This window comes from Globicephala melas, chromosome 2 (assembly GCF_963455315.2).
Source record: "Globicephala melas chromosome 2, mGloMel1.2, whole genome shotgun sequence".
Classification (NCBI taxonomy): domain Eukaryota; kingdom Metazoa; phylum Chordata; class Mammalia; order Artiodactyla; family Delphinidae; genus Globicephala; species Globicephala melas.
This window is the reverse complement of record NC_083315.2, coordinates 155826699-155852517: the sequence shown is the minus strand read 5'-3', so window position 1 is coordinate 155852517 and position 25819 is coordinate 155826699. Positions and strand designations below refer to the sequence as shown.

The window sequence follows — 25819 nt, the reverse complement described above, 5'->3', positions numbered from 1 at the left end:
TAAACCTCACCACCTGCCCCTGAGGCTGCCATTGCTCACCTGTTGACCACAGAGGTGCTCTATCTGTCTGCAGCTCTGGTTAGTCTTGACAGTTCCTAAGTTGGTATTGAATGACCCTTTTTGAGGGTTCACAGCTATTTTTCCATCATTGCCATAGATGAGAGAGAAAGAGCATATGACAAGCAGGCACATCACACGGTGAGCAGACAGCTCTCTGGTAATGACTGCAGGATGGCACTGTATATTTTTATCTTTAACATGAATTCATATTTTATCATTTCTTTTATTTGTGATCTCATCAAAGCAATGTCATATCCTTTGTTCTAGTCGAAGAGAGGTGGCTTACACTGTTCTCTTTCACAATAAAAAAGAAGAAGAATGGATATGAATTATAGGGTTTTAAAGACAAGACAAATTCAGGATCATCTAATGCAAACCCTTCACTTTACAGATGTGGAAATTGAGGCCTATGGGTATTAAATGGATTCTCCAAGTGGCAGAAGGACAGGTCTTCCAGCCGTAATTCAGGCCCTGAATATGTGGCCTCTTGGTTTATCACTCTTTCAAAGTGACCATGGACATAAAATGATTTGAGAGCCATCGTTTTGAAATGTGAGGGTGGTCATCAGTGGGGGATTCTCAAACAAGATGACACCTTTCACCCAGTCTCTTCCTGTCTTTGGCACATTATCCCTGACTCTCTGTAGGAAATTTACATTTACCTATTATGTGAAAGAGGCAGTGATGACAAAGTGAACAGTTCCTGTTTTTCCCTCTGAAGGATATCTCCTCCACAAACCCTGTGCCCTTAGATACAGTCATGATCAAAGCAGAGCCAGATCCCTGAGCTTCACACATGGTCCAGGGGATTGATGGTTCCACAGTGGAACGTCATCCTCCAGCCCTGCAACTTCAAGAAAGTGTCAGATCTGCAGAGCATAAGACCCAGATATTTATGAATAGATTTTCTCAAGGATAATTGATTAAGTGATTATTTTGTTCTTTTAACGAAGTAAAATTGTATGACATATGTAGATAGATAAAAAGGTATAGAGAATGTATTTTAAGAAAATATACATTGAAGCTATAATAGCAATTGCTTAAAATTCAGGATTCAGAAAATTCTAGAATTATCCAGACTAGAACTAATTTTTCTCTCAGTCTATGGATTATTATCTTCCTCATAGTTCAGCTCCAAATATTTGGCATCTTTTTGTATAAAGCCAATAATAATAGTAATTTGTATTTATCAGGCAACTGCTATGTGCCAGACACTGTAATAAATGCTTTTTATGAGATCTCATTTAACTTGCATAGTACTGTGAGGTAGGCATGAGTTTCCTCATTTTATTGATAAGGACCCTAAGGCTCAGGGGTCAAGGTAACAAAATTTTGTGGGTGTTTTGATGACCTGTTTCTGTTCCCACAGAAGCAGAGCAGAGCAAAATTTTAAGCAAACACCAAGGAAAGGTTGCTTATCCAGTTGCTGAACCAAATAAAGTTTTTCTACCAGAAGACCAGCCTGTTCTACCTGGCTAGCACTACGCTAGAAACCAGCCCTTCTGAACTTTGAAATTCTGATTTTTGCTTATTAAATCAGCCTTTTTGTCCCTAATCCTCCCAGAGACCCTCACTTTATACGTCCTTGGGTAAAACATGTCTCTGGGTGAATCTGGTTGTCCCTTGAGAATTTCTGTTTCCTCCATCAGTTCTTTCATTTTTCCCTTCACCACAGTTAACCTGTCTTCACGGCCCGCTTCACCTCCCACGAGTTGCTAGAGATGAACTTAGAATTAGAGCATGAGTGGCTAGGCCTTGTCGGTCACCAAGAAGCCACCTGTGAATAAATATCCCAGCTTTAGTACATGGACTCTGATTGTGTTTTGTGTGCTCAGAGTCCTTTTAAAAATAATTTCTGGGTCTGAGCTGGATTGCATAAATCCAGAGACAGTTTAAGTCTTGACACTCACAAATGACTATGCTAATGCATAAAAGTTGTAAACAACTTTTCGGGAAGCCCTTTCAGAACCAATTCACATTCCATAAACAAAAGTCATTCTCCTTCCTTAGTCATAATAATAGAAGTTAAAGATATAATAGCTTCAGTTACATTATCTAATTTACCAGCCACACCTATCAGATAGACTGCTAGCCCCCCCGCTCTTATTTTTTATTGAAGTATAGTTGATTTACAACGTTATATTAGTTTCAGGTGTACACCATGGTGATTCAATATTTTTATAGATTATACTCTATTTAGAGTTATTACAAAATAATGGCTATATATCCCTGTGCTATGGAGTATATCCTTGTTGCTTGTTAGTCCCTTCTGATGCATAAAGAAATTGAGGCTCAGATAGACTGTTTTGTATTCAAGATCACACATCAGCAAGTGTCAGAATCCAGATTTCTCTAAAAGTCAGTACTCTTTTTTTTTTTTTTTGCGGTACGTGGGCTTCTCACTGTTGTGGCCTCTCCGTTGCGGAGCACAGGCTCCAGATGCGCAGGCTCAGCGGCCATGGCTCACAGGCCTAGCCGCTCCACAGCGTGTGGGATCCTCCCGGACTGGGGCACGAACCTGTGCCCCCTGCACCGGCAGGCGGACTCTCAACCACTGCGCCACCAGGGAAGCCCTTAAAGTCAGTACTCTTAACTGCTATGTTGCATTGTCTCTTTTTTTAAAAAAGGAAATAAATTTATAGAAATTTACTCAACAGCTTTGACTCCAAGTGAGTTTTGACTGTTTTGAAAAATCAAACCCGTTGACCTCGAGGAATAAAGCTTTGCCACCACTTGGGTCACGCTGAAGACAGCACTGCAGGTTCTGAAAACACTGCCCAAAGATGTAATCTGGAATGCCTAATGTTATAATTACTTCAGTGCAATATGTGTATGGCTTACCATTTTAGACTCATTTGTAGTTATAACTTCTATTTCTTTTTTTTACTTTAAATTAAAAAAAAATTTATGTTTTTAACATTTATTTATTTATTTGGTTGCGCCAGGCTTAGTTGTGGCAGGCCAGCTCCTTAGTTGTGTCATGCGAACTCTTAGTTGTGGCGTGTATGTGGGATCTAGTTCCCTGACCAGGGATCGAACCCGGGCCCCCTGTGCCAACAGGGAAGTCCCTGTTTGTTTTTTTAAAATCTCTCTTGTTAATGTTGGCCTGTGCTCATGTTTTGTGAAATGTGAACTGTCTAAGAGAGCAATCGCTGAGATGATTCCCCAGACACCCTTCCAGTTTTTTTGTGTTTGTGTATGTGTGGTACGCGGGCCTCTCACTGTTGTGGCCTCTCCCGTTGTGGAGCACAGGCTCCGGACGTGCAGGCTCAGCAGCCATGGCTCACGGGCCCAGCCGCTCCGTGGCACGTGGGATCCTCCCGGACCGGGGCACGAACCTCTGTCCCCTGCATCGGCAGGCGGACTCTCAACCACTGCGCCACCAGGGAAGCCCACCCTTCCAGTTTTTTTTTTGTTTTTGTTTTTGCGTTATGCGGGCCTCTCACTGTTGTGGCCTCTGCCATTGCGGAGCACAGGCTCCGGACGCGCAGGCTCAGCGGCCATGGCTCACGGGCCCAGCCGCAACGCGGCACGTGGGATCTTCCCGGACCGGGGCACGAACCCGCGTCTCCTGCATTGGCAGGCGGACTCTCAACCACTGCGCCACCAGGGAAACCCCACCCTTCCAGTTTTAACAGTGTTTCTGTAGATTGGCTTTTCAGGATAAATTTGGTTTTTAGAAGTGCTCCTTATTCAAACAATATTCCACCCAAAGTATCGTTTGCTCTTCCATTTAAATTATCAATGCTCGTTATTATACCTACCAGCTAGAAGAGATAGTAATTATCATGCTTAGGCACAGCTACAGAGCTGCCTTTGCTTGATAATTTGTTAAGGGGTTCATGCCCTATTGTACCTTTTTATTGTCAGCTTTACTGGAGAATGTCCAGTTTTAGCTAGATTTCCCCTTCTTCATTTCCCTAAGAGCCAATGAGTTGAAAATGCCATTGTTTTTCCTAATGTGGTGAGTGTCAAGGCAGAGCCAGCTCTGGGATGCCAGAAAGCTCATAGCTTTCAAAAATTATACTGGAATCATGAAAGTGTGTGAAACGGATCAAGCTATACTTCTGTGCTTAGTGCCATATGTAAAAAGAGAGAGAGCGAAGAAAGGAATCGATAGGATTTTTTTGTTTGCAAACAACAGAAGTAGATTCTGGCTAATTAGAAATAAAAAAGGAGGGTTTATTGAAAGGATATGGGGATTGGGGAGGAGGGTGTGCTCACAGAATTGAAGGAAAGGCTAAGAAATCAAACCGAAAAGCCAGCCGCAGAAAGGACAGGAGCTAGAACAGCATTTGGGTCTTTGACAAGGACTTGCAGATGGTTTCTTCCAGTGCTACCATTGTCATGAGTGAATGGTAACCATCTTCAATTTTATTTTCAAAAGAGTCGAATTCCAGGGAAAGAGCTTTGCAGTGGCTTAGCTTAGCTCATGTGGCTCCAGGAAGGCAGGGAAGCTTGACTGCTTAGTCCCACTAGGGAATCTCTAATGAGGCAATCCCTAAAAAAAAAGCACATGTTAAACAAGACCCCAAAAGTACTAACTATAAAGGGAAAAAAACCCTGATAAATTAGATTCCATTAAGATTGCCTGTTAATCAGTAGATACTATTAAGAGAGTTAAAGGTGGGCTTCCCTGGTGGCGCGGTGGTTGAGAGTCCACCTGCCAATGCAGGGGACACAGGTTCGTGCCCCGGTCTGGGAGGATCCCACATGCTGCAGAGCGGCTGGGCCCGTGAGCCATGGCCGCTGAGCCTGCGCGTCTGGAGCCTGTGCTCCGCAACGGGAGAGGTTACAACAGTGAGAGGCCCGCGTACAGCAAAAAAAAAAAAAAAAAAAAAAAAAAAAAAGAGAGTGTTAAAGGTAAGCCACAGCGTGAAAGAGGATATGTACAATAGATACATCTGACAAAAAACTCATATCCAGAATATATAAAGAACTTCTACAAATCAACTTCTACAAAACAGCAGATCACTCAATCAGCAAAAGCCTTGAAAAGGTACTTCACAGAGAGGATATCCAAATGGCCAATAAACATATGAAAAGGTGTACACCATCATTTGTCGTCAGTGAAAGCCCAATTAAAGCCACAATATGATGCAACTACACATCCACCAGCATAGCTAAACTGAAAAGAATGGACAATATCAAGTGGCAAAGATGTAGAGCAACCAGAACTCTCAAACACTGCAAATGAGAATGTAAACTGGTGTGGTCACTTTGCATACTCAAGGACAGAACAGTTCCACTCCTGGGTATGTACCCAAGAAAAATACATGCATATGCCAAAAGACATTAAGAATGTTCACAGAAGCACTAGCTACAGTTATGCAAATCTAGAATCTATCAACTGTCTAATAACACCAGAATGGATAAATTATGTCACATTCACACAATTGAATACAATACCACAATACACATTAATCATACCACATGCAACAGAATGAATGACTCGTGAATATAAAGAGGACATACTGTATGATTCATTTATATAGTTTAAAAACAGGTAAACTAATATATGGTGTTAGGAATCAGGACAGTGGGTACCCTGGGGGGGTATTTAGTGACTGGGATGGGGCGTGAAGGGGTCTTCCGGGCTGTTGGCCATGTTGTCTCTTGATCTAGGTGTGAGTTACTAAGTGTCTTCACTTTGTGAAAACTTGTTGAACTTTAAATGTGTGATTTATGTGGTTTTCTTTCTACATGTGTTTTATACTTTAGGACACAATTTATGAAAAGGGGACAAAATCATGAGAGGCCTCCAATCCATGCATGCCCTGGAGTAATGATGCCTGAGTTTGAACCTTACTCCATCCCTCCCTGTGTGACCTTGGGCCAGTTACTTCTTTATGCCTCAGTTTTGTCATATGTAAAAGGGAGATGATTGGGTTTTTGGGAGGATTAAATGAAATCAGGTAAAGTGCTTAAAATAGCATCAGATGTGTGTAGAAAGCAGAAAATAACAGGTACATGTATTTTGGAGTAATTGCTTCATACTAGATGTGCTAGGGGGATGTAAAAAAGTATAAAAACCCTGGCCTCAAGGAATTTATAGTAATAATTAAAAAGACAAGATACGTAAAGGAACAAATAGTTGACACTACAAGAGAGTATTGGGAAATTCCAGATGGGTGGTACACATAAGAAAAACCTAAGGATTCAGTGGGAGGAGAGATTGTCGTCGAGTGTTCTGGGTAAAACTCATATAGAATTGTGAGTGTATTGGCTACCATTGGAGCCAGGGAGCGATGAGAAAGGAGTACAGGGGACTTGTTTCCTATCTGGGCGGTGGTTACATGAATGTGCTCAGTTTGTGAAAATTTATTTAGTTATACACTTATGCACACCTTTCTGTATGTGTCTTCTACTTCAAGTATGTGAAAAGGGCATTGGTTTGAAATCTGGTGAAGTATTTGACCTCAGGCCAGTTACTTAACCCCTGTGAATTTCATTTTCTTACCTATCAGCTATCACTATTACCTCCCATAGGGCTGTCCTGAGGATTAATGGGAACAGTGTATACGGAACACCTAGTCCAGAGTGGACCGGTAAAGCATTTAATGCGCCTGATCTGCTCATTAGCGTAGAGGGTGACCTGTGTTAGGATTTGGAGCCTCCATCTGGGGTTTATTGCTTTGTTGGGGGAATGACCTCATGTCATTATTGTTGTTGTGAATGGAACCTGTCACAGTGCTCCAGTGCGGTGGTACAGTGACTCAGCTGCTGGGACAAAGGGCACTTCTGCGTGTCAGAGCCGCCGCTTGGCAAGTGTCCCTCACCACCACCGCTGGCTTCCTTTTCCTGTGTTTAGTCACAGCCACACCTGCCAGTGAGAGTGCAGCGCCTGGTCCGGGAAATGTTTACCGAGTGCCTGCTGGGTGTCAGGCGTTATGGTAGATTCTAATGGAGCATGGAACAGTGACTAAAAACAGGGCTGAAAGTGAAATAAAATAAAGCAGAGGCCTTGCCTTCAAATAGCTTATGGTCTAGGAACAAGACGTCCGTGTTTCTTCTCAAAGCTTTTTTTCCCTTCTCTTCTGATATCCTCCACTCACTTAGTACATATTCTCATATTCTCTCTCTCTCTCTCTGTCTCTCTCTCTGTCTCTCTCACACACAGACACACACACACACCCTTCACTGAACTCCATGTACACAGGCTAAAAGCCATTTAACATGGCCTCTATCCAACAAAACAATCCACTCTTAGCATATATCTTTCCCTTGACTCCCCCCAAACTATAGATGACCATGCCTTACATTAGTTAAGTAACAGAAATGACCATTTACTAGGTGTCCACTACCCACAAGGCGCTGTGCCAGGCACCTGTCTACATGATGTAACTCTCACAGCATCCTGCAGGGCATGATCCCACTTTATAGGCGAGGAAGCTGAGGCTTGGAGAGCTCTATGTAATTTGCCCAGCGCCGCCCACAGCCGCTGTGCCCTGTGACGCAGTGCGAGCCCGCTCTCTCTCCGTGTGCCGTGCTCCTTGTAGAGTCGTCTGCAGTGTTTGCCCTGATGATTAAACCATGCAGACACCCTTCTGCGTTAGTTTGTCAGTCAGCTGTGCACATATAAACCCATGTGGTTAGGAGAGGTCGGCACTCTGGTCGCTCTTGCTGTAATTATTCCATTCTGACTGGAAATGTCAATAAAGAGCTGGTCAGCCTTGCAAACAACTTCTGAGCTCTTGTTTTGAAAATGCCTCAGTGTTCAGCCGCACTAACCTGTGCGCTGTGCCACCAGGAAGGGTACCGGGCCTATTGCATTATCTATATTAAAATGCAGGCACCACGGGAAGAGCCTCTGTGTATCGAGAAAGTTCTGCCATTTTGGTCCTTCCCTTACTGGGCTGTCTCTCTCAGATTAATTTAATACTTATTGCTAACCCCTGTTCCGGAAATTTGTAGACCGATATGGGTATCTGATGCAGATTAAAGTGAGCGTTGCTGTGAGCTGGGCACAGAGGAGACAGCTGATAAAGTGCATGTTCTGAGCGGTTTTGTGCAAAGAGGCACAGTGCAGAGTGGCTGCTACTGCCACTGGTCCGAATGTTTCTGGGTCCCAGCCTCTAACCTTCCATAAGCCAGTCTAACTGAGACAGCCAACTCTACTTTACCCACAGTCTCATATATTGGGGCTCAGGTCATGTTCAGATGAGGAGAAAGGTCAAAAGCCAGCAGATTGCCATGGGTTTAAGATATAGTCTTAAGCTTTTCGGCCTCAGAAAGTGAATCATATTCTTGTATTGAGAGGTGAGACTTTCTGGGATTGACACAAATTTACAGCAGGGGATGTATATTAGCAAGATGACTGTCACCAGTGATTTGTTCCAAAACTACAAGCTACTGTGAAGTGAGTGTCTTCTGCATGTGCTTGGATCTTTACAGGTATTATTTCCAGTTCTCACAACACCCCTTCAAGTTGTTGGGTATTCACATTTCACAAATGTAAATCCTGAGCAGGCATCTTAGCCAGGTGTATTTAGTTACAAATCAGGTCCTTCCACTCTACCTCAGTGCCTGAAGGCATTCTGTCTGTTGTTACATTACCAGCTCAAATGTTTGCCAGGTTGGCTTCCATCAACTCTGCAAAATTATCAGTCATTTCCCTTTTTGAGTACACACAGCACTTTGCATATACCTGTAAGAACACTTTGTGTTAATTTGTAATTGCTTTTACTGCACGGTAAATTGTTATCTGCCAGTTTCTTCTGCTAGATTCTGAACTTCTTTAAAAAAATTTTTTTTTCTAATTATAGTTGATGTTGTGTTAGATTCTGGTGTACAGCTGGACTCTGAACTTAAAGGTAGTGATGGTCTTATTTTTTTTTTCATGACAGGCCCATCATATTACCTGGCAGTATTGTGTAGAGGAAGGACTGGGTCTAGTTTTGCTAACATTATATCCTCAGCACATGCTCCACTGCCTGTCGGCAAACAGTATGTGCTCAGTAAATATTGAATGAACTAATATAATCTTGGAGATTACTTTTCCTCTATGAATCTTTTTCATTATTAAAAGAGGGATAACAGTATCTACTTTATAGTGTTGGTATGAGATTAAATGAATGAATGAAACCAAGGTGAGCGACGGTGTGATAGGACTCTTAAGATTCAGATGGTGGTTTAATGATTCATTATGCTGCTGCATGTGTAACTAATTCACTTATGTTTATCACTGTAGTGGTGTTCTGTTATCACACTTTCTAAGCCATTCTAGTGGATGTGTAGTATCTCATTGTAGCTTCATCTACCCTTCCCTGGTATCTAATGATGTTGAGCACCTTTTCATGTGTTATATGGCCATTCATATAGCTTCTTTTATTCCCTTTCATTACCTTGTTGCGATGCCTAAGGACTCTAGTACAGTATGGAATAGAGTGGTGGGCTTGGATGAAAGCATTCAATATTTCACCATTATGATGTTAGCTGAGCTTTTTGCGATACATGCCCTTTATCAGACTGAAGAGTTCTCTTCCATTCCTAGTATGCTGAAAGTTTTTATTACTAATGGGTATTAAATTTTACTAGATACCTTTTCTTAATTTTTTGAGATGGTGTCACAGTATATTCTTGTACAACACTATTCTGTGCATGTATGGATAACTTTCATAATATTCCTGAGAGGTGAAGAGGGGTTGCCTAAGAGGACAGAAGTCCAGGCATGTATATGAAAGTGACCACCAGATCCCAGTACTATACATGGTTTAGTGTCACATGACAGTTAACTTTTGAACACTCCTGGCTGTTATTTTCATTTTCTCCTTCATCAACCTTCATAACAGCAGAGATGTCTCATATTTTGGTGGTAAATGTGGAACTTTGGGTGCTTTTTATTATTTTTTTCACTTTTCTGTATTTTGTAAATTTTCGTCAATGGACATGGATTATTTGTGTTTAAAAAAAAAGTTTTTAAACTTCTATGTAATTAGATTATGAATAGTAGACTTTAGACTCACTCCTATCAAATCTTTCTGAAATTATATCCAAGTCACCTTTGATTGGTTTTAGGTGTTTCCTAAATCTCTGAGAGCAGCACATTCACAAACCATTTAATGGTGGATGACTAAACTCTTCTTTGTTGATCCTTTTATCATTTAATTTCAGGAGAGGCTCATTTTTCCCTCTGTCCCAACATTGGGTTCCTAGATGAAGTCCCTAGTGCAATTCAGTTCAAAAGGCTTTTATGTAGCTTCTCTTCTCTAGGAACTTACTGGCCATATTTGGAAAATAAACACAAAGGGATCCTGCCTGTGTGTGCTGTGTGCCTGATAGAGGTATGGACCAGGGACTCCAGGCCTGCTTGGGAGTTGAATGACTTCCAACAGATCAAGTCTGAGTGCAGCGTGACTTTGCCCAGAGGTAACTCTTTCTAACCTTGGCTTTTAAATTCTGGCATTTTTGTCTATCTCTGGAATAGTGAGGCTTTAGAGGCCTGGAGCTGGAGAAGCCTCCTTCAGACCAGACTAAGAATGGCAGCCCTAGGATGTTGAGTAGGGACCAGAGATAGGTTGTTATTTCAGCGGCTGGGCTTTGTTTTTGTGGAGCAGGAAGTCATTATCTGGAGAGTCACAAATCCTTGAGAGTTCATTTCCATTTCCGGAAAGGGAAGTGTCACTTGTCCGCCAGCAGTTAGAGGAGATTTATCACCAGAGCTACCAAGCCCCACAAGGAGCTATTCTAAGTCACTGTCCTGTCAAAATAATCACTGTTTTTTTTTTTTTCTTTCTTAATCACAGGTTCCTGATACAGGGAGTGTTTTCTGCTTTTTATCAATACTTAATGTACCTACTAGTGCATATCAGTTATTTTCATTGCCTTATGTTGATTGTTAAAATTAAAACTTTTATACTAAGCCAAAATAAAAAACCCAAACCCTCAAAATGAAGAAATCAGTACTCTCTTTCTCTTCCTTTCATCTGTAATAATAAAAATAATTTAAACTGTAGAGCATGCCATATTCTACAAATGGCAATCGCATGCATTCACGTGTCTCATTTGACCCTCACAACCGTACTGTGGTAGATAGACTAGATTATTATTATCCTCTTTAAAAGCGAGGAAACTGAGACAGAAATTGGGTTACTTGTTCAAGATCAGATAGTTCTAAAGACACTGAGCTGCAGTATACGGGAGGGGTCAAGCTGAGGGTTGTGAATTCGAACCTCCAGGGTTTAGATCCTAACACCACCACTTGCTTGTCTGTGACATTGATTTAGTCATCTAACCTCTATGCCTGTGTCCCCATCAATAGAATAGGGATAATGGTAGGAGCTACCTCATGTAGGTGTCTCCAGGATCAAATGAGATGGTTTTGGTACAGGCCTAGGCAGAGCACCTGACAGGTGATACATGACATGTGATACATGACTGGTGAGTGTCAGCTTTGCCACTGCTGTTGTCTTGGAGGTGGTGGCCATGGTGAGCTATTATCCTCTCTCCTTCCAGCAACCTCTCCTGCCCTAAAACCCAAAGTCTACTCCTGAAATCACCAGAGTACTCCAGACACACTCCAAAAGTCCCTATGGGCTCTGTAGGGTTAGATAATCCAATCCCAAATTAAATGCTTTGAAGAAAAACTAACACCATAAAGATCTCTTTCCCTGACTCAGTTTCACCCTGATTCTAAAGACAGTTTGTACCTATCTCCTCATACACACTCCTAACCCCTCTTAATCTTAATCAGAAATCTTAAGGATTTAGAGTACATTCTTCCTCTTTAAATATTTTTGGGACTATTTATTCTTTATTTGCTAACAACCTTTATTTAATCCATGCTGACTAGTGTATTTACCACAGTCTGCTCTTAAAGATAGGATGGCAATTCCTATGCTATATGGCATGCTTTTAAAAAGTCTTTGAGGCAGCAAACCTCCGTGTTTTAGGTTGTGCGCCCCACCCTATGATGTAACTGAGGTTCTGGCTTAGAGGTGGGCTGATGCTTCTGGCTTTATGTCCTTCACTTGACTTCTGTCATATATGCAAAGAAGAAGAGGCAACAAGTAACCACGTGTACTGATCAGCCGGCTGTGTGTCCAGCTGCAGAAGAGATTCATTATGACCCCCAGGAAAGGCCCTCAGTGAGGACACAAAGGTTACTGTTTTTACAGAATGGAAGGCAGCATGTTTGTCAACATCTCTGTGTGTCACAGTGGGGCAAGAAGCTTTAGGTTTGGAGATAGAAGTCCTAATCCCATTACCTCATCCCTGTCTACTGCAGTCCCTGACTTTAAATGTCAACAGGAGTCAAATTTACTTCATGAAACAAATCATCAGCATTGATCATCCTTCATCCGGTGTCATACTTTCTTATTACTTTACTGCATATCCCCCCTGATATGGAATTTCTGCATATCCCCCCTGAGGCGGCTAGACATTGAATATATGAACTGCAATTAATATATTTTCATGCTCTGCAGTCCAAACTCTTTTAGCAAACATAATGCTCATACTAACAGCTCCGTCAGATCCTGCCAACAATTACCGGCACTTACTTGTTTTGAATGGTGTCCCATGAAAATTCTCATCTGAGAACATTAAGCCAAAACACCCAGGCCCTAAAACTGCATATGCAGAATAATCCCTACTTTGTAGAGAGGTGTGTGTTCGTGAATGTGTTATGTGCAGAGTGAGAGAGCTTGAAGGAAGCACACTATGATGGTGACATCAGTCATCTCAGGTGGCAGCAAGATTCAGGTGCTTTTAATTGTCTGTGTTTCTGCACCATCCAAGTTTTCTAAAATACAACTTCTTTCTTAAAATTATCAAAAAGTTTTACCTTCTTTGTATTATAGAAACAAAATTTATTTACTTTAGAACTTGGTGACTGGAACATTCATGAAAATGGTTTGTCTTAAAATGAACTCACATGGGAGTACATTACGTTCTGTGGGCCTTAAACCTTGAGTTGTCCCCAGCTGAGGCAAAGAACACTCAACCTTGGTCCCTGGGACAGTTGGGGAGCAAGTCAATTAAAGGACATCTGTCAGTGCAGGATGTATAAAGGTATGAAAGTGTTCTTGTCCTTCTACTTTCCTCTGTTCTCTAGTTACTTGATTTCATTTCCCTTCTTAGAAACACTTAACAGTTTCTGGGAGACTTTTGAAAAGGCCATGGCCTCTCAACACACAAGTTTTGGTTTAATATCTTTGTAAAGAAGTCTTTATTCCAAGACTGCTTTCTGCATTTTTATGGTCTTCTATCTCTAAAATGCAATAACTGCCCACCTCAGACCCACTCACACAGCGTGAAGAATTGTAGGACTCACTTGGAAGCTAAAACTACCTCACTATGTGAAAAGTAATCACAGGCCTTACCAAACAGTGGTTGAGCACTTCTGAATGTTTAGAAGCATGCTTACATGTGTTATTTCATATTTGCTTCCAAACTAGAATGGGGATTATGATTATCCCATGTTAAATGGGGAAATGGCACAGAGAGACTTACCCAAGACCACAGGGGGTTTTCGGCAGAGCCAGGACTAGAAATAAAACCTTCTGTTCTGTGGCTTCATCAAAGTTCCCACAATGCCAAATGTCTCTTTTCAAAATCTTCCCCAAGGGTACCTGGACTCTAAGGAATAATTGTGATAATAACACTATTAAATATTTATATAATGTTTGCTATGCAAACGTTAAATACATTAACTCAGTCCTCACCACAACTTAAGAGGTAAGTACTATTATTATCTCCATTTTAGAGTTGAGGGAACTGAAGCCTGCATTAAGTAACTTGCCCAAGGTCACAGAGCGAGAAGGAGTAGCCAGGATATGAGCCAGCCTGAAGCTGGAGTCCGTACTCTTGACCACTTGACAATGCACTCAGGGCCTATCCACTTCCTACCTGTTTATGCCTAGGGTGACCTGGGCCAAAGATGACAATTCTAGGGATGAGAGTCTTAAAATTCCTTCCTTTCAAACTTACAGAGTTTGAAGTAAGTGTCTTGTATTATATAAGCAAGAAGAATACTGTTCTATTTCCTTGTGAAAAGAGCAAGGGAGGGTAAAGAGGAGCAATAAAATGGAAATATTTTTGCTCAATAGCCAGACGAGTTTGGAAGGTCTTCTGCCTGGTTGCTAAGGAGCTTGGATTGCAAGGAACAGAAGCCAACTGTACTACCTTTAAGTGACAGGAATTTATTTTAAGGATATAGTTGTTTACAGAATCAGAAGAAAAGCTGAGCACTCAAGCTTCAGGAAGTTGGTGTATCAGCTTTTACTGTGTTACAAACCACCCTGAAAACTAGTGGCCCCCCTAAACAACCCTTTGTTTATTAGCTCAAGATGCTGCAAATCAGCAATCTGGGCACGCTTGAGCGATTCCCCGTCTATACTAGGCTGAGCTGATCTCCTTAGGCGTTCACTCGTGCGTCTGTGATCAGCTGCCTGGTTGGCTAGGGCGCCTTACTTCTCCATGTGGTCACTCATCTCCCTGTAGGCTTGTTTGAATGATGGTCTCGGGGTTCCAAGTAGAGCAAAAGAGGGCAAGCCGCAGCATGCAAGCACTTTTCAAGTTTCTGCTAGTGGTGTATTTGATCTTGACTAAAGCAAATCACATGCTGTAGCTCAGAGTCAATGTAATCACATGCGCTAGGTCAGAGTCAATGTGGCGGGGGTGTGGGGGACTGCCCAAGAGCATGGATAGAGAAAGGAAGAATCTGTGGCCATTTTTGCCGTCTCCCACAGATGGCTGGGAACCTTAGCATCCTTCAGGCTCAAGTCAGCAAGGACCTATGTGCAGACTCTTCAGGGTGCCTCCATGTCAATAACTCAGCTCCCACCACTTTTTTGCACTTGAGTTAGTCCATTCAAAATTTCCAACAAGAATCTGACTTTTCTTGGGTCATATGCATCCTGGGTGGGGCACCTTCACTGACACTTCAGAAAGACATGCATGAGAGGAGAAAAGTTCAGCTGTGATGCTGTTACCCCAAGGAGCAGGGGAGGGATGCAGGGAAGGTAATACAGTATTCCTTCCCTGTATATTGTTTGCTGTATCGACTTTGTTCTTCCCCTCTGAATCGTGTGGGTTGACTTTTCCTCTAAGACTTATTGAAAGCAAAAGTAACAGTTTCAACCTGTTATTTGAGCAATAGGAGAGTTAAAGCATTTAATTCAATAGATATTTGCTATAAAGCTAGTGATGACCCTGGCATGAGTCAAGATCTCACAGACAGGCCCTCTTCCTTCCATTGCTATGTATTTATTGGACACCAAGAGTATAACCAAGAAAGGGACATCAAAAGACCTTTGTTGTGATAGTGAGGTCGCATAATCCTTGGCCCTGGCAGCAACTCCAATAGTTATTTGTTTAGGTCAGTTTTATAATTTTTGCAGAATTGGAAGACTGGTTTTAAAACTTTCTAGAGAGCAAGGTGGGTGGTGGTCAAGTCATGCTTAGCTAGATTCAAAGCAACAAGGAAAGGCCAGGATAGGTTGTTAGCATGGCCACCAGGGAGCTGGAGCATGTAAGAGTCAATTATTGCCCAAATCATGGGAGAGTTTAAGGGAGTAATAGATCCTTCTTATTTGCCAAAGCACCTTTCCCTTTGGACTGACAACCACGGCCATTTTTCTGGTTACAATGGCCAACTCTTACAGAGGACAGGGAAGAGGTGATAGCTTTGTGTGTGTGTGCACCCATGCTGAGTATTTGAAATATGCCTAGTGCACTGAACTAGCCTTCTCCAAATGTTTGGTCGTGATTCTCCAAAGGTTTGATCGTGAGCCTCTAATATTTGTATGTTTATAAATATACTATATTATAAATATATTTATAAATTACAAGCAAGTATTTTAGTATATGGTTTCTAACATATAAACAAAAGTTAGAAATGTTTAAAGGATGGGTTAAAAAGTCAACAATCCAGAAAAGAGGGGATATATATATATATATATATATATATATATATACACACACACACACACACACATATAGCTGATTCACTTTGCTGTACAGTAGAAACTAACACAACATTGTAAAGCAACTATACTCCAATAAAAATTAATTTTAAAAAAGTCAACAAAAATAGAAGTTCTGATATTTTCTCCCTCCACCCCAGGGGATCATCCTGTAACTCCTTGGGTGTGCTGCTCTCCTTTGGGGACTGCTTCTCTGGAATACTATAACATCTTAGACCTGCCCAGCAATTACAAAGGCAATTCTTAGGGGTAATAGAAAGTTGCATGTCCTGTCTTGACCAAAGTGTACTCATGACTTAGCACTTCTGTTAGGTGGTAGATTCTAGTGCTGTTTTGTTATAATCACAGTGACTTCACGAACGCAGACTCTTACATCTCTTGTAATTCCCAAGCCTTTGCAATAATTATGGAAAGATTTGGATTCATGGACTCATAACCTGAGACAAACATTCTTCTTTCTTTCTCCGTCCCACTTTCCCTTGATTCTAATGAAACTTCAAAGGCATTTTTTTCTCCCACTTCTTCCCCTCTCTCCTCTTTTTTGCTTCCTTAAGAATTCTGAAATAATAATAATATTTACATATTTTTTATTGTGATAGCTAACATTTATTGTGCTACGTGTTAATCAAATTCAATGTCCTTTAACGATCTCTGTTACCCTCACAACAACTCTACAAAGTGGGTACTGTTATTATTCCCCCTTAAGAGGTGATAAATATGAAGTTTAGAGAGGGTTAAGTAATGTGCCCAAGATCACACAGTTTTCTGAAGCAGGGCCAGGTCAATCTGACTCCAGAGCCCAAGTCCAAGCTTTCCCCTCTGCTGCCTGCAGTGGCACAAAATAGGTGGTGAAGACAAGCATGGGGCCTGGAGCTCAAGCCAGCATTAGTACAAGCCACTTTTAAGCTGTCTTTTCTATTATGGGCCTTGTGTCCACCCAGGAGACACTGGTGTATATATGCTGGATGGTGAGGGTCCTGGAGCAAGTGAGCAGAAGTACTGAGTCTGTGTATGAATCATCTGGAAATAGCTTTTCACTCTGTTTGCCTTATGAGTTCTTCTGAAAAACTCGACAGGTTCAGGAGTACAAAGAGATCTCTACCTGCTAGAATAAATCTGTTGTCATGCTAGAAATTAGTTGTTTTCCTACTAGGTTATTTTAACTTGGTATGTTTACAGTTTATAAAGTGCACCTACTGTCAGTCTGTAAGAATGTCTCCTTTGATCTTGGTAACTAAAAGGGAGCTGGACAAGTACTGAAATGAAATCAAATTACCTACTCGAAATTCAATAGAAAAGAAGTGGCTTACGGCATACAGGAGCTGTTTGGTTATTTTGTTTTTGTTGCCATTGCTGGAAAATCCACATAAAGAGCAGTGAGCTTTGGGTAATATAGGTGAAAGGAGATCATTTGTACGGATCCTTTCAGCTTGCAAGAACTGCCCCTAACCTTTCTATGGGTGACCTTAGCCCAGCTGACTATACCCCCATCTCAACAGACCTTTTGAATTCCTCCTGCAAGGTGTGTTATAGCCTAGCCAAGTTAACAAATGGAAGATAGGCCTGATACAGACTCAGTCAGAATGCCTGCTCTTCTCATTCCCAATAAATACACATGTATACAAGCAAATGTAATAATGCATGAGAGTCCCCAGCGCTGTTTCTTTGCCGCCTGACCAAATTTACAGAATCAGCTGCGGAGAAGTAGCACTTCCCATCGCTAAGGTTCAAAATGATCAGACTTTGAATCTGGTCTACAGTAGAATGGCTCTGCCTGTAACTGCTTCAGAACAGTGAAGGGAAAGAAGGCATTGCTGTGTGTGCTAAAAGTGTGTAAGTTCATCGGGGTTAGGTGAGACTCCCAAGGTCCACCCCCAGAATAAGTAGGCAGGGGTCCATGCCCATGGTGCAGGTGCTCCATGACCCGTGCAGTGGACGTCAGAGTTAGAAGTATTATATGTAAAGAGGATGATGAGTCCCAGCTCTGTAGGGGCATAGACTGATTGGCAGGACATTAGTACCAGTTAAAAGTAGACCCGTGTATTGAAGGGAGCAGAGAGGGAGATGACAAAGCCATTGGTGAGACTGAAACCTCTAGGTGAATTCCATTTGGCCGCTTTGACATGCTCTCTGAGGCATAGTTCTGTTTTCTGTTACTCACCAACATAACCAGGAGGACAGTCAAGCCCTTATCCTTGGGTGCTCCCTAATCCTTCATAAGTCTGGTCCTTTTCTCTGTTTCTTACTATTGCAGTTAAGAAATGGTAAAAGTAGTAAGATGTGTCTTTACCTTCCTCAGAAGTTCCAGGATTTGGGGATCATCCTGCCAAACGTGAAACCTGATTTTACCTGTTCATGTAAGAGTGATGAGGCTCTTAAAAACTGAGATCTCTGGGCTTCCCTGGTGGCACAGTGGTTGAGAGTCCACCTGCCGATGCAGGGGACACGGGTTCGTGCCCCGGTCCGGGAAGATCCCACATGCCGCAGAGCGGCTGGGCCCGTGAGCCATGGCCGCTGAGCCTGCACGTCTGGAGCCTGTGCTCCGCAGCGGGAGAGGCCACAACAGTGAGAGGCTCGCGTACCGCAAAAAACAAACAAACAAACAAAAACTGAGATCTCTGACCAAATGTAACAGCATGCACGGTTTAGTCCCTTTTAACCCTAATTTAGGGCATACTGATTCACCCTAGTTCTTCACTCAAGTCCAGGACCTTGTCTGTTCCCTCACCCGCTTAGGGGTCCAGTGGTTCCTTGGAGCTTACAAGTATCCTGGCTTGTTGCTGCGGTGTGTCCTCACATGGTGACCAGGTGAACAGTGAGTAAGGACCTGGGGGCACACGCAAGTGAGACTTCCACTGTGGCAGTGGGACAGGCAGTCCCGGGGCGTGACCTGTCCCGGTCACAGTAAGGGCACGAGCACCGTAAGCTTGCCACTGTTTCTAGGAACTTACCCAGTGCCCCTCCAGGCAGTCGTTTTCCTGGTCCCCAGCGCTGGCACTTCCTAGGCATAAGAACTATGCTCAGATCAGAGTCAGGATGAAGACCCCTTTTTTCCCTTGCCTCTACCATACGCTCTCCCTGACAGTAACATCTGGATGCTACTCCCTTCTCTTTTAAGCTCCTGAACCAAAAGAGCCCTTTCCACTCTTGTCACATCATAGAAGAGTTTGACGGGCCATTAAGCAGAGAGTTTCACAGTCCATCCAAAAGGGCTCAGACCCTAGAAACTCCTCTTTGTTTACTCCTCTTTGGTGGGCTCGGAAAATAGTTTAGGATGGGAAGGAAATGCAGGGGGCTTTTTGCTATGGCAATAAAAAATAAATAAAACACAGGTTAGGTTAGGTCAGCAGGTATCATCACTAGTTAAGCCTCTGAGATGCCCTGATATATAAAATGTTAAGAGATTAATTTATTAAATGGATTGCCAGTTTTTCAATTTACCGTAGATATTGGAATCCAGCCCTGCCCCTTGCCTATGACCTCTGCTGGGGAACTGAAGTTGTGCCTGTCAGACAACAGCAAGGGGTTACAGTGGGATCTCTGCCCAGGTGGGAGAATAGAGCCTTCATCTAAGACAACATAAGAAGCTGATATCAGAAAGGCAACTTAAGCCAGGGAAACCAGTAAGCCAGTTGAGTGGAAGTTCAGTTGTTAGAGGAAGAAGCCAAAAGCAGGGATCCAAAGGTTGAATATTGAAGAAGCCATGGGGAAATGGGCAATGGTAAAACAGGCAAAAGTTTAGAACCAGATTTTAAAAATTTAGAACAGACTTGGAACACAAGATATTGGGGATGTTCCTGGGCCATTCATCAAACTTAAAGTCTGATGCTTGCTTTTATGAGAGGAAAAAAAAAGGGTGATGAAATGTATTAGGTCAGTCTCGATAAGCAGGGAGGGAGCTGGCAGGGTGAGCTGGACCAGTCATTTGAAGGTGCTCAGTACAGCTTCTTAGGTCCTCTTAGCAAATAAAACCCAGAATGCAGTGTAAAATGTTCTTGATAGGGATTCTGTCAAGTAGTGGTTAAGTGGTAGTTTGATGAATTGACTTCTTCACTTTGGGGATATCTCTGACCAGCATCAAAGCATCCCCTCTCCACGACAATGCGGAAGGACAGATAAATAGACTCAGACCCTCTGACTCTCCTTTTTATCAGTGTATTGTGATGATTAAGCAGGTCTCAGCTTACTTTATCCAAGTTAGAAGCTCCCTTGATAAGGTTCAAATGAGTAACTCCTTTCTCTCACCCATACACATTCACATTATCAGGGGAAGACTTTATGCCCAGAGGCTTCCCTGTATAAATGTCAATCCTGTTTAGTTAACTTCTTTTCTACCACTGAACAACGGCTCCTAAAAAGTTGTGTGTCAAGATGACTCTTGCCAATCTCAAAGGTAAGTTAATCGGATTTTAATCTAATGAACAAGCTTTAAGAAATTACCAGTTAATGAATATTAAAAGTGGGACTTGACTTTTCATTTCATCTTGGGCAGTTGAATTAAACTCGCTGAGCCTTGGTCTTCTCAGCAAAATGAAGGGGTCGAGTTTTATTATTTCTAAAATCTCTTCAAGCCTGAAAATTCTGTGTTCCTCCTCTTGCTTTGCAGATTACTACACAAATATTTAAGTGCCTACTGTGCATCTGAGTCTGGTCATACAGTGTATATACTCTCTTGCAACAGTGACTGTTATCTCATGTTGAGAAAACCACAGTAATCTGAGAATATTTGTTCTTGCCATTGCTCGTAAATTCCAGCGAACAGCTCTCAATAAGTTTTTTGCACTTGTCATTGCGTTTAACAAATTAGGTTAACAAATGGGGGAGGAAGATGGCAGACTGTCTGCTGTATTCAAAATATCATAGAATCTGATTTTTTTCCCCATAGTGCTTACTTTTTCTTCAGTTTGGTGGTTTTGATTGCCGTTGTAATCAATTAATTTAATCTTTGTGGTATTTAAAATAGATAGTGGTCGGGCTTCCCTGGTGGCACAGTGGTTGAGAGTCCGCCAGCCGATGCAGGGGACATGGGTTTGTGCCCCGGTCCGGGAAGATCCCACATGCCGCGGAGCGGCTGGGCCCGTGAGCCATGGCAGCTGAGCCTGCGTGTCCGGAGCCTGTGCTCTACAACGGGAGAGGCCACAACAGTGAGAGGCCCGCGTACCGCAAAAAAAAAAAAAAAAAAAAAAAAAGATAGTGGTCTAACATTAAAAGAATCCACCATTTCTCTTTAGTTTGCATCAGTAAAGGCATTAAGGAAGCTCTTAGGTACTGGAAATTCTCCCTGTGATGTAGAATAAGAACCTAATCTTCATCCATGGCTTTTATTCGGCAGAGGCCAACTCATAATACTAAAAGCAATATGGAAGAGAGAGTAATTAAAATGATGCTGGTGTTTTGATTATATTTTAATAAGTCAGTCAAACGGAATTGTGGATGATAGTTAATGTTGGTCTAAAGATCATTAGTTTTTGCCGATTTCTTAGTGGAGATATTTGCCAGACTTTTTTCCCCCTTATTGTTTCCCTTACCAGCCACACCAGTCATAAGTGTCTTAGAAAAGATCTAACTGCTGCATTATCCACATGGACTACAGTGAAGCTGTTGGCTTTCTTGCTCTAAGGTCAATCAGTGGGAGGAATAAAGATAGGTTTTGACCTTTTAATATTTCTTTATTTTGTAAGCAATACAGCATTTTTTTAAAAAGAATACAGATTTAGAATTTTAAAAATCACCTCTTACCCCACATGAGACATTTGTTGTCACATCAAAAAGCTTTTTAGTACATATATACACTTTATATCATGAATGTGTATCATTCTAGCAGCAGTAGCAACAGCAGCAGTAGTTATAGCAGCTAACATCTACTGAACGTTTATTATTTGCCAAATACAATTCTAACATCTGTATTAAATTTTCACAGCAACCCTGTTAGGTAGGATTTAATATTCTTCTAGTTTCATAGGTGGGAAAGCTGAGACGCAGAGAAATTAAACAACTTGCCCAGTCACATAGCTAATAAGCTGCAGACACGGAATTGAAACCCAGGCAGTCTGACTCCACACTGTAGGCTCTTGTTATTCACTCAACAATATATATCATGATCAGCTTCCAGTGAATTAACATCATCAACAGCATTGTCTTGATTGATGCATGAGATTCCATTTAACCAATCTCCCATTATTGGACATTTGTTTCCAATTTTTCCATGATACAAACACTGCTATGATAAACATACCACTATATACATCATTACATGTCTGTCTTGTTCTTTCCTTAGATAAAGCCTATAAGTAGAATTCTTGGATTATGTTTTTTGAGACTTTTGTACAAATTTTCAAATTGCCTTCCAGAAAGATTTCTTTTTAACACTTACATTATAGAGTGTAAATTTCCATGTGTCACCAGTAATGATTATTATTCTTTCTAAGTCTTTGTCTCTCTGACACAGGGAGAATTGTATTTATTCTTTTTTTTAAAAAAATGTTTAGGGCTTCCCTGGTGGCACAGTGGTTGGGAGTCCGCCTGCCGATGCAGGGGACACGGGTTCGTGCCCCGGTCCGGGAGGATCCCACATGCCGTGGAGCGGCTGGGCCCATGAGCCATGGCCGCTGGGCCTGCGTGTCCGGAGCCTGTGCTCCGCAACGGGAGAGGCCGCAGCAGTGAGAGGCCCGCGTACCGCCAAAAAGAATGTTTACTTAATTAATTAATTTATTTTTAATTTAATTTATTTTTGGCTGCATTGGGTCTTAGTTGTGGCACGTGGGATCTTTCGTCGTAGCGCGCGGGCTTCTCTCTCTCCAGTTGTGGAATGTAGGCTCCAGAGCACATGGACTCTGTAGTTTGTAGCACTTGGGCTCTCTAGTTGAGGTGCACGGGCATAGTTGCCCTGCAGCATGTGGGATCTTAGTTCCCCGACCAGGGATCAAACCGCATCCCCTGCATTGGAAGGCGGATTCTTTACCACTGGACCACCAGGGAAGTCCTGTATTTATTCTTTTATAAGTTTAAACTCTTTTTTCCAAAGAGTTATTAGATATTTATATTTCTTCATTAGTGAATAGTCTGTTTTCATCCTATTTTATTGTGAGGGTGTATCATTTTTATTAAGGATACACTGTCATTATATATTAAAGAGGTCGAATTTTTGTCTTATACAAATATTTTCCCCAAGAAATTTTACATACAGATTGTCATTTTTTTTATACGTGAAAGTCTCAAAGACCATTCTTTAATAAAAAGAGGTTCAGAAAATATATGACTTAACCTTTATAAAAACAATTGAGGATGTCCTTCAGCCAGTGATAAATGAAAAAAAAAATTAGAACTCACAAATAGGGAAGTCAGTGTTAACAGGGGATAATTTTTTAAAGTACTATTTGGCGCTCCTTAGGTTCACCTCAAGAAATGCTTTATTTTCATATGAAAATATGAACCACTATGACCTATATGAACTATGGATCACTTTTGCTGTTCATCTATAAAAGTGTCTTTTTTTTTTTTTTGGCTGTGCTTCAGTAGTCATGGGGCGGGCTCAGTAGTTGTGGCTCGCGGGCTCTAGAGCGCAGGCTCAGTAGCTGTGGTGCACGGGCTTAGTTGCTCCGCGGCATGTGGGATCTTCCCGGACCAGGGATCGAACCCGTGTCCCCTGCATTGGCAGGCGGATTCTCAACCACTGAGCCACCAAGGAAGCCCTATAAAAGTGTCTTTATTAAGATATTTTTTCTTTATAAATGATTTTGTAGAAAAACAAATTCTCATTTTCAGAAATTTGACCTATACCCCACTATCATCCCAAAGGATGGATTTTTAAAACAGGTTGTAATCATGGAAGATGAAAATGCCAAAGGAGAGACTTTATAAGTCTTTTGAAACTTTTTGATGGCTGTCTAAGAGAATGTAGAATCTCTAGAAATTAATTTAATTCAAAAAATTTCCCCCCAAATTTAAAGATACTTCATTTAAATTGTATTAAGAGTCAAATGCTTCACAACTGTGTAGGACTTGGTGTGATCTCAAGTAACTTGGCTTAAAAACAAATTTATTGTAAGAAAATTATCTTCAGTGGAGACAGAGGCCTTTTTCCCCCCTTTTTTTGGTTTGGGAGAGGAAGATGAGAAGTGCTATTTTGGGGGCAAGTCTCCCAACAGAAGAGAATCCTTTAGCAGCAAGAATAAACAGCTTTGGCAGAAAGCCACCCTCCAAAGGAAAAGGACTTAGGGCACGTTTTGAACTAGGGAGTAGTAATGAGCTCCAAGGCAAAAAGGATATCCCTGGCACAAGGGGTGGGTCAATACCAGACTGTCTGGGTGGAAATACTGCTTACAAAAGCTCCATAGAGCTGCTTCATTAAAAAGTGATGCATTTTGCGATACACCCCTTTTGCCAGTTCTCTAGGGAGGATTAGTTACTGTTCCAAGGAAGTGATTGTATTTTACTCAGGGCCACATTGTTCCCTTTAGGCTTCATTACAACAGCAGCAGCAGCAGTTGTAGTAGTAATAAAATATAAGTCCTACAAACCTGGATTGTTTTCTGACCCTTTTCCCTTCATTTTCTAGAAAATAAATCACTTATGCATTTACAAAAGTGGATTAATGATTAATTTGAAGGAGAGTCTCATCTTTCATTTTATAATGCTTTTAAATTCTTTTGTGATGCTGCATATATAGAAAATACTTTTTGCTCATTATATTTCTGGGGCGAATGTGGGTATGTATGTATGCTCACTCATGCATGCATTTAGCTTATATTTTCAAACTGATGTTTTCAGTAGAGGTAATTGCTATTTGTTTGAATAAATATACTTTGAGAGATGGATGAGAGGCAGCCATCCCATCCATGTGTAATTACATGTTTAATTATATGTGACATTGCTCATTTGGTGTGGTTGGATATGATATTTGTGAAGATTTAGCAGGATGGTAAGAAAAGCCAACTATTTGACTTAACCATTTGAGTATTCATTTCTCTTTGATTCCAAATTTCTGGCAGTAAAAACAGTGGGTGGAATGGCAGCAGAGATCCCCATACACATTCCTCCAGAGACAGAGAGAATAGAACTGCTCCAAAGCAAAGTTTCTTTTCTCACTCATTCAATTAACAGTTCTTCACTGAGCATTTACTATATGCCAGATACAGATTTGTTTTCTGTGCCATTCCTTCCTCAGAATCCACTCCTTGCTTTATAAAGGCCTCATTTCCTCCTCCTTCCTATAACCCCAGCAGACACACAGCATCTTTACTGAAAAGGTCTGGGTCTTCCTGCATCGAAACTCAACTCCTGTATCTCCTTCCTCGAAGGCCCTGCTAGGGTGGAGTTTTATTTGTAATAATCTTTTTTTTTTTCCCATAAATTAAACCCCAAGATGGAAAAGTATTTTAGAGAAAAAAGAAGAGATTAATGTCAGGAGCATTTTCTCATGTTATACGAACTTGTAAACATTTTAATGGCTGCTTGTTATTCCATTGTATGCCTCAGTTTTTTAACGTTCACCCAAAACTTGGTTCCTAATTTGGATTTATTTCCTTAGGGTGAGATTACTAAGTCATTGTTCATGAATATTTGTAAGACCCTTAATACAAATTGCCAAACCATTTTCAGAGAGTTTGTAGCAACTTACGGTCCCATTAAGGGTCTATTTACTGTTCATATTATAGCACCTTTACCCTCATCGAATACTAAAACTTTAAAAATCTTCACTGATTTTTGGGGTTTAATTTACGTTTTTCTTATTACTAGTGAGACGGAACATTTTCTACATGGTTATTAGACATTTTTCCTTTCTCTTTCCTGGGTTGTCTGTATATGTCCTTTGCCTGTATTTCAAGTTTTTG

At 41.5% G+C, this 25819-nt stretch overlaps 1 protein-coding gene across 1 annotated transcript in view; it reads left to right on the top strand.

Moving 5' to 3' along the window:
- STON2 (stonin 2) overlaps positions 1-25819 on the top strand; it is a 151269-nt gene that overhangs the window by 108509 nt on the left and 16941 nt on the right. The window lies entirely within an intron of this gene.